The sequence below is a fragment of the Bubalus kerabau genome, chromosome 7, assembly GCF_029407905.1.
Source record: "Bubalus kerabau isolate K-KA32 ecotype Philippines breed swamp buffalo chromosome 7, PCC_UOA_SB_1v2, whole genome shotgun sequence".
Lineage (NCBI taxonomy): Eukaryota > Metazoa > Chordata > Mammalia > Artiodactyla > Bovidae > Bubalus > Bubalus kerabau.
The window spans coordinates 4374920-4390929 of record NC_073630.1 but is presented as its reverse complement, the minus strand read 5'-3'; positions in this window follow the sequence as shown (position 1 = coordinate 4390929).

The following is a 16010-nucleotide window of genomic DNA, read 5'->3' as shown; positions in this document are numbered from 1 at the left end:
CAATATGGCTACACCATAATTTAAAAAATCCTTATTAATGGATATTAAAATTCTCTCTCCCCCCTTTTTTTAAATTATCAAAATCCTATGCTAAGTATATTTGTGCAACCATTGTCAATTTTATTTGTCAGAAGCTCCCAAAATAGAGTCAAGGAAACACAGTGCTCAATTTTACTAGGTACTACCAAATTGTGCTTCAAAGGAGCATACCAATTTACAGTCTACAAGTGAATGAAAGCTCTCTAGTTTCCATTTGTATTTATAAGGAATATAATGGAAACTTTTGTAGAGTTATTATGATAATTAAGTGAAGTAATACATAAAATAAAGTGCTTAAAATCATGTCATTGCTTAGCTTGTGCTAAGTCATTTCAGTCATGTCCAACTCTTTGCTACATTATGAACTGTAGCTCTCCAAGGTCCTCTGTCCATGATATTTCCTGGGCAAGAATACTGAAATGGGTTGCCATTTCCTTCTCCAACTCTTGTACTTTCTGATCAATTTTCCTTTGAAATTAAAACATCTCTAAAAAAGTATTCTACTTATTAATAAAATGAAAAAAAGAGACATGCAACAGAAATATGAGACATTTGTTGTTCAGTCACTCAGTCGTGTCCAACTCTTTGCAACCCCATGGACTGAAGTATGCTAGACTTCCCTGTCCCTCACTATCTCCCAGAGTTTGCTCAAACTCTTGTCCATTGAATCAATGATGCCATCCCACCATCTCATCCTCTGTTGCCCCCTTCCCCTTATATGCTTAGTCTTTCCCAGGATCAGGGTCTTTTCCAATGAGTCAGCTCTTCGCATGAGGTAGCCAAAGTATTAGAACTTCAGTTTCAACATCAATCCTTCCAAACAATAAAACAGTGGTGGCAGGAGACCCCAGTCTCAAACCCATCAGTTTGACACCTGAGTCTGTCCTTTTACCTGCAGTTTCAACAGAGCTAAGTGGTTTGTCTAAAAATTACTCAGCTTTCCCCATAGAACTGTTTACATTTTAGCACACTAGACAAGTTCTTACTGAATTTCCAGGAATCGCCTTAAAGACTTTCCTGGTGGCTCAGACAGTAAGGAATCTGCCTGTAATGCAGGAGACCTGGGTTCGATCCCCGGGTTGGGAAGATCCCCTGAAGGAGGAAATGGCAACCCACTCCAGTATTCTTGCCTGGAGAATCCACTGGACAGAGGAGCCTGGTGGGCTACAGTCCATGGGGTTGCAAAAAGTTGGATACTATTGAGGGACTAAGCACAGCACACATGAGACCCCATTTTTCCCAGTATGTTCAGTAAGTTAATTATTCCTAGGACATGTGTCTCTGTGCACATTAAAAATTAAAACATAAGGAAAAAGTGATATTATACTGAAACCTGAGATGATTTGCCATTTTTAGTATGTGTTACTGACTTTTTGCTCATTTCCATTGCACCATGACAGGGACAAGAAAACTCCCCTACCTGACATGGAGGAGGAACTAATGATGAAAACTGATGTCTACTCAGGAATGAGGGAGACAGTAGCCTTATTCCTGCCACACTTTTCCTTTGATTATAAAACTAACTTAGTGACTTCTTGGGGTGTGTCACCCTCTCATCACCTATTTGTAAGCCTCATAAAGGTCCTATTCTAATAAATCACTTCTTGCCTATCACTTTGCCTCTCATTGATTTTTTTTTTTTTTCTGTATTGAGTCATAAAGAACCAGAGCTCATTGAAGCCCCCCAGACATGTATTTTAGTAGGTTCACAAGTACCTAGGTACTTACGAAGAAAATGGCTTAAACATTCACCTTAACAGAGATTTGGACTCATGAAAATAATCCTAAAACAACTAGAAAATCTTAGACAAAGCATTAAACAGAGAGCTGTAACAAGTACTGTATCTTAGTTTTGATCTTATGGCAATTGAAAAGTTATTGAATAACATCTGCAAGTGATTTCAAAGTAGTAAAAACTGTTCTTGTTTAAAGATCTCCAATAAATAGCTACACTGCCTCCTCAAATTAGCAGTGCAAAAAGCTCTCTGAGGATTACATTATTTTATCATTGAATTTTATAATGGGATACAAGTCTCTCACAGCCAAATCACTTGTGTAATATCTGTCACTAGTACTCTTATATTCTAACCAACTGAATCTTAGGAATCTAATCATTTTAAAGAAGGAGACTCTCCTCAGGGGGATCTTGCTGATTTGCTCCTGGGAGAGAGGAAGGAGACCAGAAAGTGTGGCAAAAACACATAGCTGAGTGTAGAGGAGACAGTTTAAAATGAAGGATCCTTCACTGAAGGGGGAAAAAAAAATGCACACAAGTTGTGAGACCTGTGAGTTTCACTTATTTGGGCACTTACTGAGACACTTATTTGGGCACTTACTGAGACCTGTAGCCCTGAGACAGACTCTCAAAAAGCTGTGAGGAACTACCCCTAAGAGGCAAGGGGAAGAGGCCTGTACATACGTGATTTTGGTGAAGGGGTTTATATAGTCAAGCACACATCTGGGTAGAAAGATACTGCTCATCACAAAGAACAGGTTAATGATTTTAGTTCATTAACAAATGAACTAGTTCATTTTGGTTCATTCACAAATCTCAGTTAATGATTTCAGTTTATTTATAAGCCTGGGAAGATGCAATAACCTGGGCTTATAACATTTTCTCCTGTAAATGTCTGAGGACCTGTTCTGCCAGGTTTTTCAGAGCACAGCATGTCTTATCCTGATCCCTGCTCAGAATTCTTTCCAGGGTGTATTGTAGGTCAGCAACTGCAGTGGCTAGTGACTCAGTCTTTGTAAAACTTGGTGGCAAGTGACATTCTTTAACTGGCAAAGAAGAGCAGAATTTTCCACCTCACAATAGGCTGATTTTTTTTTTTAAAGCAGACATATGAAAATTGAGAAGAAGTTTCCATTTTAATAGATACATTTATATGCATAAGGGAAATCTCTATTTGTAAGGATGTCTTCCTCTTTGTATCAAGAAGAAGGGTTTGACTCTAAATCTCTCGAAAGTCTTATCAATGGAGACAGCAACTATTTAAAATTACTTAACAGTCTAACTCTTTTTAAGTTTGTTTTTTCTAGTATTCTTTAATAAATGATTCTTCCCTGACTCCCCAACATTTTCTTTTGTATTTAACTGGAGATGATATTTAAAGCAATGGCTGGGTCCATTTTGGGAAGTTACTCAGTTTTCTTGGGTATCTCCAATGTGTACAGCAGGTTTACCTGTTATTATACTTCTGCTTGTTTGCTTGCTTGTTTTTCTGTTAACCTATCTTTTTATTATAGAAGAGTCTCAGTCAAAGACTAAGAACCCAAGGACCTATTTCCTCCTTCACAAGAACAAGCATGCCAGATATTCAGTTTAAATTTTTCTATACTGCAAATTAAGTGAAGTCGCTCAGTCGTGGCTGACTCTTTGCAACCCTGTGAACTGTGTCCATGGGATTTTCCAGGCAAGAGTAAAGTCTCTTTAATTTCTCAAATATTTATTAATGTCACTACATATTCAGAGATGTATGTGTGTGTTATATGTATGAATTCATGAAATGGGCTGTATTTCATGTTTAGTTTATCTGGATCTATTCTAGCTCTTAAGAATTTAAGGTACACAAAGAATAGTTAAAGAGAATAAAAATAGTGGGTAATATCTGTTGAGAACCTGTATTATCATTTAACTCTCAGAGAATAGGTATAAGGTTAGTTGTTTTGTAGCTATTTTACAGACAAGAAAACTAAGATTTAGAAAGATTAAATGCATGTGTGCTAAGTCGCTACAGTTGTGTCTGACTCTTTGTGACCCTATGCACTGTAGCCTGCCAGGCTCTTCTGTCCATGGGATTCTCCAGGCAAGGATACTAGAGTGGATTGCCATATATTCTCCATGGGATCATCCCCACCTAGGGATCAAATCCACTTCTCTTACGTCTCATACATTGGTAGGGAGATACTTTATCATATCATCATAAAGGTTCGATAATATCGCACAAACAGAAAGAGGCAAGGAGGAATTTATCTTACCTGGGCTCCAAAACATGTGAATGTAGCTTTACTGAGCCTGAACAAGAAGATATTGGGGAAAACATAATAGTTTTTCTACAGTTGTTATAATATTTTAACTATATAAATGGTGAGCAGTAAACAAAAGGAGCAAATCTTCTTTCCTATTTTGAGTTAGGTCCAAGAAAAATTAGTGAGCATTTTGGGGAGGACTTGCATCTCCATTTCATCAACCAGATGTGCCCAACAATGGGATTTCTGGTGTCAAGAATGAAATCTTCCTCTATCCTCTTAGGTTCTTTCTGCTGATCCAAGATTTAATTGACATGAGACAGTTTAATAGGATAAAATTAAACAAAAGTTTAGTAACATGTAAAATAGAGAGACCCAGGAAAATTGAGAAACTCACCAAGATGGCCAAAGTCCTTACCTTAGTAAACATGATCTTTGGCTAAAGACAAAGAGAATGTTGGGGGTAGTGGTTTGTAACTTCAAAGGGGAGCAATGCTGGTGCAGATAGCTCTAGTCTGGGAAAAGAATGTTTGACTAAATTGTTTAGGTCTTTTAATGCAGTGGGGTAGGAGGTTGGTGATTTCCAGGCTCCATAGAGTCCAAGATTTCATCAATTGAAAAATTTCTATGCAAAGTAAATTTTTATCTTTTGGTTTTCTCAGGCTCTGTGGATACAACTAGAGTTCTCAGATTATTGAACATTACATGGCAACCAAAATTCTGACATCTAAATTTTCTCTAAGTTGCAAATAGGGTTATTGAAATCCTATTTGATTATTCTAACTCCAGCAAGAAAAATTTCTGATAAATAGTATACTCAACTATTTTTTCACATAAAATATGGCTAAGCAAGATCACCTCATCCTTGAATGTGTTCAGCTTTGCACCTGTTCTCAGAATTTCAGAAAATTTTCCCTATGATATTTGGAGAAGAATCAAATAATCAATATAAATTTTATCAATCTTTATGATAAAATAATTCTTCTAAAGTAAACATGATCTGTGCAGATGTAGGTGGCCATAAAATTAATGAAGCATAGGACATCTCCTGGAAGAAATCCCAGTTGCCCTTGGATTGTTGTAGAGAAGCATAAAGTTTTGCTCAACCATAAAATAATTATGCATAGATCCAACCTATTCAGACATTCCTCTCAATAAATAAATAAGGGAAAATTTCAGGATCATTAGAAGTATCAAGAAGGGGTATAAGTCCATGGTTTACTTTATAGTATATTTTTTCATCTTTTTCAGTCATTTCTGGATCAAGAAAAGTCATACACTGATGGCTCTTCTGTACCTCTTTATGGTCAAGCAACCATAAAATTGTATCCATATATGTGGATATGTTCATACATATGGTTACTCCTTGCAAAGAATTTTTCTTAATGCATATTCCACTAACATTTAATGCATTTTTCTAAATTTTGCCTTTTAAAATCAGGTCATAAATCTCATTGATAGAGACAGAATTGAGGTCGCTCTTGCTTCCCTAAAGGTAAGCTAAAACTGTTCTTCATGGCTTATTCATGAGAATTCTGAAATAAAATCTCCATCTTTCTAGGATATAGGCATTTTTGGCATAAACACTTACTATTTCATCACAAAGAAGAATAGAAAACTTGGGAATATGATGCTTTTTGCTAAACATAGTAAACTCTTATGGTCTAACTGCATTTTTTAAAATACAGCCTTCATGCAATATTTTCTGTAGGTTACTCGTTCAGAAACTTTTGTAACTATTCAAAAGATTGTTGTCAGAAATCAACTGAATCAAAGGAAATTTCTGCTTAATGGGGAAAGTTGAATAGCTCATGAGTGGTTTATTAATTTTTTACTATAGTGCTTTGTTGTTATTACTTCACTTAGTTGTTTTCTACTCTTTGCAACCCCATGAACTGAACACACCAGGCTTCCCTGTCCTTCACCATCTCCTAGAGTTTGCTCAGATTCATGCCCATTCAGCCAGTGATGACATCCAACCACCTTGTCCTTTGTCATTTCCTTCTCCTACTGCCTTCAATCTTTCCCAGCATCAGGGTCTTTTCCAATAAGACGATTCTTTACATCAGGTGGCCAAATATTGGTGCTTCAGCTTCAACATCAATTCTTCCGATGAATATTCAGGATTGATTTCCTTTAGGATTGACTGGTTTGATCTCTTTGCAGTCCAATGGGCTTTCAAGAGTTTTCTACAACACCACAGTTTCAAAGCATCAGTTCTTTGGTGCTCAGCCTTCTATATGGTCCAACTCTCATATCTGTACCTGACTGCTGGAAAAATCATAGCTTTGACTATACAGACCTCTGTTGGCAAAGTAATGTCTCTGCTTTTTAAAATGCTGCCTAGGTTAGACATAGCTTTTCTTCCAAGGAGCAAGTATCTTTTAATTTCATGGCTGCAGTCATGATCTGCAGTAATTATGGAGCTCAGGAAAATAAAGTTTGTCACTGTTTCCATTGCTTCCCCATCTATTTGCCATGATCTTCATTTTTCGAATGTTGAGTTTTAAGACACCTTTTTCACTCTCCTCTTTCAACTTCATCAAGTGGCTTTTTAGTTCCTCTTCACTTTCTGACTATAGTGTTAACAGAAAAGAAAACCAGCTTCATTATCATTGGAATTTTCATAAAATTATTGCAGCATTTTTTAGCTGATATTTTAGTTTGTGGACCTCAGATCTTCTGGTGTTGATTTAGCCATATATCTGACATTTAAAATATGTTAAGCATTTTAATAGGAGAAGGCAATGGCACCCCACTCCAGTACTCTTGCCTGGAAAATCCCATGGATGGAGGAGCCTGGTGGGCTGCAGTCCATGGGGTCGCTAAGAGTCGGACATGACTGAACGACTTCACTTTCACTTTTTCACTTTCATGCATTGGAGAAGGAAATGGCAACCCACTCCATTTTTCTTGCCTGGAGAATCCCAGGGGCAGGATAGCCTGGTGGGCTGATGTCTATGGGGTCACGCAGAGTCAGACACGACTGAAGTGACTTAACAACTTAACAACAAGCATTTTAATAAATATTTGTAAATATTATATTTAATTAATAAACATATACACATATCACATATTTAGCACATACTATGTGCTATAGTAGGAGAAAACAATGGCACCCCACTCCAGTACTCTTGCCTGGAAAATCCCATGGGTGGAGGAGCCTGGTAGGCTGCAGTCTATGGGGTCGCTAAGAGTTGGACACAACTGACAGACTTCACTTTCACTTCTCACTTTCATGCATTGGAGAAGGAAATGGCAGCCCACTCCAGTGTTCTTGCCTGGAGAATCCCAGGGACGGGGGAGCCTGGTGGGCTGCCATCTATGGGGTTGCACCGAGTCGGACACGACTGAAGCGATTTAGCAGCAGCAGCAGCATGTGCTGTAGTAGTCTAAGGGACTAAAATAAATCATAGAGTCAACCTTTATGACACTCTAGGAAAAAGATAGTTGTATTATTTGGGCCCACTTTACAAATGAGAAAAATAGGGCATAGTTAAGCTGTGAAATCACTGAAAGTCACATAGTTAGAAAATAACAGAACACTTGTAGCCATATACAAGTACTTTCATACTACTTTTCCTAGTAAGTTACAAATTTTAAAACCAATTTCCCAGTCATAAGTAAGAAAAAAATCAGTTATCAATAGGAATGAATAATGATATATATTACATTTTTGATAAGGCTAATTATTAAGACCACATAGTCACAAGGAAAATACTTATATCAATCAGTTTTTAAATATGGGGTTCAAAAGTGTGTGTACAATACAATTATAACTATGCAAAGTAGATATTTATATGGGAAATAATTAGAATAGAATATCAATAAACAAAGTCCTATGCATAACATTATTTAATGATTTTGGTTTCTGAATTTCTCTTAAAGTTGTCCCTGCATATCTTACACAATGAAAATTACTCAAGTTAAAATTAGTCAAATGCTCCCCTAAAAATGAAATATTAGTTGTAAATGTAACAAAATATGTACAAGAGCTATATGAAGAAAATTATAAAAAAGTTGATGAAAGAAGTAAAAGAAAATCTAAGTAAAAGAAAAGGTGCTCCATATTCTTACATAGGAAGACTGAATGCTGTCAAGATGTCTGTTCTTCCTAACTATTGATCTATAGTTTCAATGCAATCTCAATCAAATCTCATTATGTTATTTTGTGGATATCAACAAACTGATACTAAGATTTATATGGAGAGATAAAAGACCCAGAATAGTGAACAAAATACTGAAAGAAAACAAAGTAAGAGGAATGATATTACCTAACTTTAGCACTTATTTTAAAATTATAGTAATTATCAAGATGTGGTATTGGTGAAATAATGCAATAGATCAGAATGGAGAGTCCAGAAGTAGACCTACATATGTATAATCAATTGATCTTTGACAAAGGCTAAGGCAATACAATGGATAAAACATGGTCTTTTTAACAAATACTGCCTTAACTGGATGCGTGCATGTTCAGTCAGATCCAATTCTTTGTAACCCCATGGGCTGCAGCCCACTAGCCTGCCAGGTTCCTCTGTTCATGGAATTTCCCAGGCAAGAATACAGGAATGGGTTGCCATTTCCTTCTACAGGGGGATTTTCCTAACCCAGGGATTGACCTATGGCTCCTACATTGACAACTGGATTGTTTTAACACTGAGCTGCCTAGAAAGGCCCACTGGAACTGGATATATGCATACAATTAAAAAATGGAATCTAAACATAAGCATTATGTTTAAAATTATTTAAAGTGGGTCACAGACCTAAATGCAAAATACAAAACTATAAGATTCCTAGATGATAACATAAGAGAAAAAAACAAAATAATCATGGTATGGCAATAGCTTTTCAGATATAGCACCAAAGCATAAGCCATGAAATAAAGAATTGATAAGGTGTACTTTCTAATAATTAAAAATTCATAATTTAAGAAAGACATTGTCAAAAGGATAACAAAACAAACAACATGTTGGGAGAAAATATTTACAAAAGACATATCTGATAAAGAACTTATCCAAAATATAAAAATAACTCTTAAAACTCAACAGAATACAAACAACTCAATTTAAAAGTGGGAAAAATTCCTGAACAGATATGCAACAAAGAAGACATACAGGTGCAAATAAGTACATGAAAAGATGCTGCACATCAAATGTCATCAGGGAAATTCAAATGAAAGCAATGAGATGCCATTACACTCCTATTAGAATGTCCAAAATCAGAACACTGAAGACATCAAACACTGGCAAGTGGAACAACAGTGACTGCCATTCATTTCTGGTGGGAATGTAAAATGTAACAACAACTTAGGAAGCAATTTTGGTGATTTATTACAAAATTGAACACAGTATTATCTATTACCATATAATCAAAAAATTGCATTCCTTTGTATTTACCCAAAGGAGCTGAAAATTTACATTAACACAAAATCCTGCATATTGATGTTTATAGCAGGTTTATTCATAATTGCCAGAACTTGCAAGCAACAAAGGTGCTCTTCAGTAGGTCAATGAATAAACTGCAGTCCATCTAGACAATAGAATATTATTCAGTGTTAAAAAAAATTAGTTATCATTACACATAAAGAGATGGAGAAGCCTCAAATGCATATTACTTTAAGTGAAAAAAAGCCAATTTGAGAAGGCTATACACTGTATGATTTCAAAATATATGGCATTCTGGAAGAGGAAAACTATGAGGACAGTTAAAAGAGTAGTAGTTGCCAGATATTAGGGGAGAAGGAGGAATTAAAAAAAAAGGCACAGACAGATTTCAGGACATTTGAACTACTCTATACGACATGATAAAGGTAAATGCATGTCCATATAAATTTTTCAAAACCCATAGAATGTAAAAGGCCAAGAGTGAACTGCATTTATACTATGGACTCTGGGTGATGTAGACAAAAAAAAGATGCATAATGTGAGAATTGAGGGTTTTGTGTTCTTGTTCAGTTGCTCAGTCCTGTCGAACTCTTTGAGACCCAGTGGACTCCAGCACACCAGCCTTCCCTATCACTCATTATCTCCCAGAATTTGCTTAAACTCATGTCCACTGAGTCAATGGTACTGTCTAACCATCTAATCCTCTGTCACCCCCTTCTCCTCTTGCCCTCAATTTTTCTTAGGATCAGTATGTTTTCCAATGAGTCAGTTTTTTTAATCAAGTGGCCAAAGTATTGGAAGTTCAGCCTCAACGTCAGTCCTTTCAATGACTATTCAGGGTTGATTTCCTTTAAGATTGACTGATTTGAGCTCCTTACTGTCCAAGAGACTCTCAGGCATCTTCTCAAGCACCACAGTTTGAAAACATCAATTCCTCAACGTTCAGGCTTTTTTATGGATGAGTTCTCACATCTGTACATGACTACTGGAAAAACAGCACCTTTGACTATACGAACTTTTAACGGGAAAGTGATGTTTCTACTTTTTAATATGCTGTCTAAGTTTGTCATAGCTTTTCTTCCAAGGATCAAATGTCTTTTAATTTCATGGCTGCAGTCAATGTCTGCAGTAGTTTTGGAGCCCAAGAAAATAAAGTCAGTCACTATTTCCCTATCTTTTTGTCCTGATGTGATGAGACTAGATACCATGAACTTAGTTTTTTAAATGTTTAATTTTAAGCAAGCTTTTTCACTTTCCTCTTACACCTTCATCAACAGGCTCCTTACATTCTCTTTGTTTTCTGCCATTAAGTGGTATCATCTGTATATATGAGACTGTGAGTATTTTCCCAGCTATCTTGATGCCAGACTGTGGTTCATCCAGTCTGGCATTTAACATGATGCACTCTGCATATAAGTTAAACAAGCAGTGTGACAATATACAGCCTTGATGTACTCCTTTCCCAATTTGGAACCAGTCTGCTGTTCCATATCTGGTTCTAATTGTTGTTTCTTGAACTGCATATGTTTCTCAAGAGGCAGGTAAATGTCTTGTATCCCCATCTCTTTAGGAATTTTGTCCACAGTTTGCTGTGACCCACACAGTCAATGGCTTTAGACTAGTCAAAGAAGCAGAAGTAGATGATTTCTGAAATTCCCTTGAGTTTTCTATGATCTAATGAATGTTGGCAATTTGATCTCTGATTCATCTCCCTTTTCTAAGTCCAGCTTGTACATCTGGAAGTTCATGGTTCACATACAATTGAAGCCCAGCTTGAGGGATTTGAGCATTGCTTTGCTAGCATGTGAAATGATCACAATAATGTGGTAGTTTGAACATTCTTTGACATTACCTTTCTCTAGGATTGGAATGAAAACTGATGACTTCCAGTCGTGTGGCCACTGTTGGGTTTCCAATTATGCTGGCATACTGAATCAGCACTTTAACAGCATCATCTTTTAGCACACTCCAGGATGTCTGACTCTATGTGAGTAATCACACCATTATGGTTATCCAGGTCATTAAGACATTTTTTTGTACAGTTTTCTGTATTCCTGCCACCTCTTCTTAATCCCTTCTGCTTCTGTTATGTCCTTGCCATTTCTGTCCTTTATTGTGCCCATCTTTTCATGAAATATTCCCTTGGTATCACCAATTTGCTTGAAGAGAACTGTAGTCCTTCCCACTCTATTGTTTTCCTCTATTTCTTTGCATTATTCACTTAAGAAGGCTTTCTTATTTATCCTTGTTATTATCTGATCACATGGACCACAGTCTTGTCTAATTCAATGAAACCATGAGCCATGCTATGTAAGGCCACTCAAGATGGATGTGTCATGGTGGAGAGTTCTGACAAAATATGATCCACTGGAGAAAGGAATGGCATACCATTTCAGTATTTTTGCATTGAGAACCTCACAAACAGTATGAAAAGACAAAAAGAATGAAAGATGAATTACCCAGGTCAGTATGTGCCCAATATGCCACTGGAGATCAGTGCAGAAATAACTCCAGAAAGAATGAAGAGACAGGGGCAAAGTAACAACAACAAACAGCTGTGGATGTAGCTGATGATAGAAGCAAAGTCCAAAGCTGTAAAGAGCAATATTGCATAGAAACATTAGGTCCACGAATCCTGGAATGTTAGGTAATGAATCAAGGCAAATTGGAAGTGGTCAAACAGGAGATGGCAGAGTTAACATCGACATTATAGGAATCAGCAAGCCAAAATGGACTAGAATGGGTGAATTTAACTCAGAGGACCATTAATTCTACTACTGTGGACATGAATCCCTTAAAAGAAATGAAGTAGACATCATGGTCAACAAAAGAGTCCTAAATGCAGTACTTGGATGCAATCTCAAAAATGACAAAATGATCTCTGTTCATTTTCAAGGCAAATCATTCAGGAGCACAGTTTTCCAAGTATACACCCTGACCAATAATACTAAAGAAGCTGAAGCTGAACGGTTCTGTGAAGATCTACAAGACCTCCTAGAACCAATACACAAAAAAGATGTCCTTTTCATTAAAGGGGGCTGGAATGTAAAACTAGGAAGTGAAGAAACACCTGGAGTAACAGGTAAATCTGGCCTTGGAGTACACAATGAAGTAGGGCAATGGATAACAGAATTTTGCCAAGAGAATGCACTGGTCATAGCAAAATGCCTCTTCCAAAAACACAGGAGAAGACTCTGTACATGGACATCACTAGATGGCCAATACCAAAATCAGATTGATTATATTCTTTGCAGCCAAATTATATTTTTTGCAGCGAAAGATAGAGAAGACCTATACAGCCAGGAAAACTAAGACTGGGAGCTGACTGTGGCTCAGATCATGAACTCTTTATTGCAAAATTCAGACTTAAATTGAAAAAAGGAAGGAAAATCTCTAGACCATTCAGGTATGACCTAAATTAAATCCCTTACGATTATATAGTGGAAGTGACAAATAGATTCAAAGGATTAGATCTGACAGACAGTGTGCCTGAAGAACTATGGATGGAGGTTTGTGACATTGTACAAGGATATAGGGATCAAGACCATCCCCAAGAAAAAGAAATGCAAAAAAGCAAAATGGTTGTCTGAGGAGGCCTTACAAATAGCTGTGAAAAGAAGTGAAAAGCAAAGAGAAAAGGAAATATATACCCATTTGAATGCAGAGTTCCAAAGAATAGTAAGGAAAGATAAGAAATCCTTCTTCGGTGATCAGTGCACAGAAATAAAGAAAAACAATACAATGGGAAAGACTAGAGATTTCTTCAAGAAAATTAGAAATACAGTGGGAGCATTTCATGCAAAGATGGGCTCAATAAAGGACAGAAATGGTATGGACCTAACAGAAGCAGAAGATATAAAAATGAGGTGGCAAGAATACACAGAATAACTGCACAAAAAAGATCTTCACGACCAAGATAATCACAATGGTATGATTACTCACCTAGAGCCAGACATCCTAGAATGTGAAGTCAAGTAGGCCTTAGGAAGCATCACTGCAACAAAGATAGTGGAGGTGATGGAATTCCAGTTGAGCTATTTCAAATCCTAAAAGATGATGCTGTGAAAGTGCTGCACTCAATATGCCAGCAAATTTGGGAGACTCAGCAGTGGCCACGGGACTGGAAATGGTCACTTTTCTTTCCAATTTCAAAGAAGTGCAATGCCAAAGAATGCTCAAACTACCACACAATTGTACTCATCTCACACGATAGTAAACTAATGCTCAAAATTCTCCAAGCCAAGTTTCAACAATATGCTAACTGTGAACTTCCTGTTCAAGCTGGATGTACAAAAGGCAGAGGAATCAGAGATCAGATTGCCAACATCTGTTGGATCATTGAAAAAGCAAGATAGTTCCAGAAAAGTATTTATTTCTGCTGTATTAACTATGCTAAAGCTGTTACTACATGGATTACAAAAAATTCTGGAAAATTCTGAAAGAGATGGGAATATCAGACCATCTGACCTTCCCCTTAAGAAATCTGTATGCACATCAGGAAACAACAGTTACAACTGGACATGTAACAGGCTGGTTGCAAATAGGAAAAGGCATACATCAAAACTGTATTTTGTCTCCCTGCTTATTTAACTTATATTCAGAGCACATTATGGGAGACGCTGGGCTGGATGAAGCACAAGCTGAAATCAAGATTGCTGGGAGAAATATCAATAACCTCAGATATGCAGATGACACCACCCTTATGGCAGAAAGTGAAGAGGAACTAAAGAGCCTCGTGATGAAAGTGAAAGAGGAGAGTGAAAAAGTTTATTTAAAACTCAACATTCATAAAACTAAGATCATGACATCTAGTCTCATCACTTCGTGGCAACTAGATAGGTAAACAGTGGAAATAGTGAGAGACTTTATATTGGGGGGCTCCAAAATCACTACAGATGGTGACTGTAGTTGTGAAATTAAAAGATGCTTGCTCCTTGGAAGAAATGTTATGACCAACATAGACAGCATGTTAAAAAGAAAAGACTGCTTTGCCAACTTAGATCCGTCTAGTCAAAGCTATGTTTTGTTTTTTTTGTTTTTTTTTTTTTTTTTCCAGTAGTCTTGTATGGATATGAGAGTTGGACTATAAATAAAGCTGAGCCCTGAAGAATTGATGCTTTGGAACTATGGTGCTGGAGAAGACTCTTGAGAGTCCCTTGGACTGCAAGGAGATCTAACCAGTCCATCCTAAAGGAAATCAGTCCTGTATATTCATTGGAGGGACTGATGCTGAAGCTGAAACTCCAATACTTTGGCCACCTGATGCAAAGATATGACTCATTGGAAAAGACCGTGATGCTGTGAAAGATTGAAGGCAGAGGAGAAGGGAACGACAGAGGATGAGATGGTTGGATGGCATCATTGATTCAATGGGTATGAGTTTGGGTAAACTCTGGGAGTTGGTGATGGACAGGGAGGCCTGGCATGCTGCAGTCCTTGGGGTCACAAAGTCAGACACAACTGAGTAACTGAACTTAACTGAAATTATTCTTTGGAACTCTGCATTCAATTGGGTATATCTTTCCTTTCTCCTTTTCCTTTCACCTGTCTTCTTTTCTTAGTTATTTGTAAGACCACTTCAGACAATTACTTTCCTTCTTTACTTATTTTTTCTTGAGGATGGTTTTGGCCACCACCACAGGTACAATGTTAGGAACCTCTGAGTTACAAGGGATGGTATGAGGAGGGAGGTGGGAGGAGGGTTCAGGATGGGGAACACGTGTGCATCCGTGGTGGGTTCATGTTTATATATGGCAAAACCAATACAATATTGTAAAGTAATTTTCCTCCAATTAAAATAAATAAATTTAAATAAAAAAAAGAAATTACTAGGCAGTCAGTGTAGAATAATGAGACTTTGATCTTGTTTTCAGAAAACATCAACCTCCATTGTCCTGAATTCCTGAAATGTGTCTTTAGTATGATAAATTATCAGCAGTCAGATCCAGGGAAGGGCAATAATTAAATTATGTTCCAAATTTTTGAGGGAAAAACAACAGGTGATCATTAATCTTAAGCCCATACCTCTGCCAGAGGGCATGAAAAAGGGTGGCGACTTAATCCAAGGATCAAGAGAAGCCATAAAGGTATTAAGTATCTTGATTTTTAAATTGATTGGTTAGAAATAATGTGACTTAAGGAAGGATATAAAAACTGCTGTAAGTCCCACCTCAGAGGGACTCTTTACTCAGTGTCTATGTTGAGTGCTTTGTACTTTCCTCGTCTTTAATAAATGTTATTCGCTTGCTACTGTGTGTTTGCATGCTTGTGTATTCCATTCTTTGGCTCCATGGACAAGAACTCAGATTCCTATCTCATCTTGTGGGGGCTTGTCTGGGATTCCTCAATGCCTATACGAAGTAAACATGGACACTCACTCTCAACTCTGTCATTCACCTCTCACCACCTAATTTCACTGCATGTTCTCTTGGGTCACTCTTTGTTCCACATGCCTGCATGAGTTCTGAAGATAGATAGAGTTAGTAGACAGTGATCATTGGCCAGCCGATTGACCTGGAGGTGCTGAGAAAAACCTCTGCTAGCCTGCTACCTCACTGAGAACTGCAGGACATCTACCATTTCTCTTTCCTAATATTTAGAGCTCATGAGATTTTT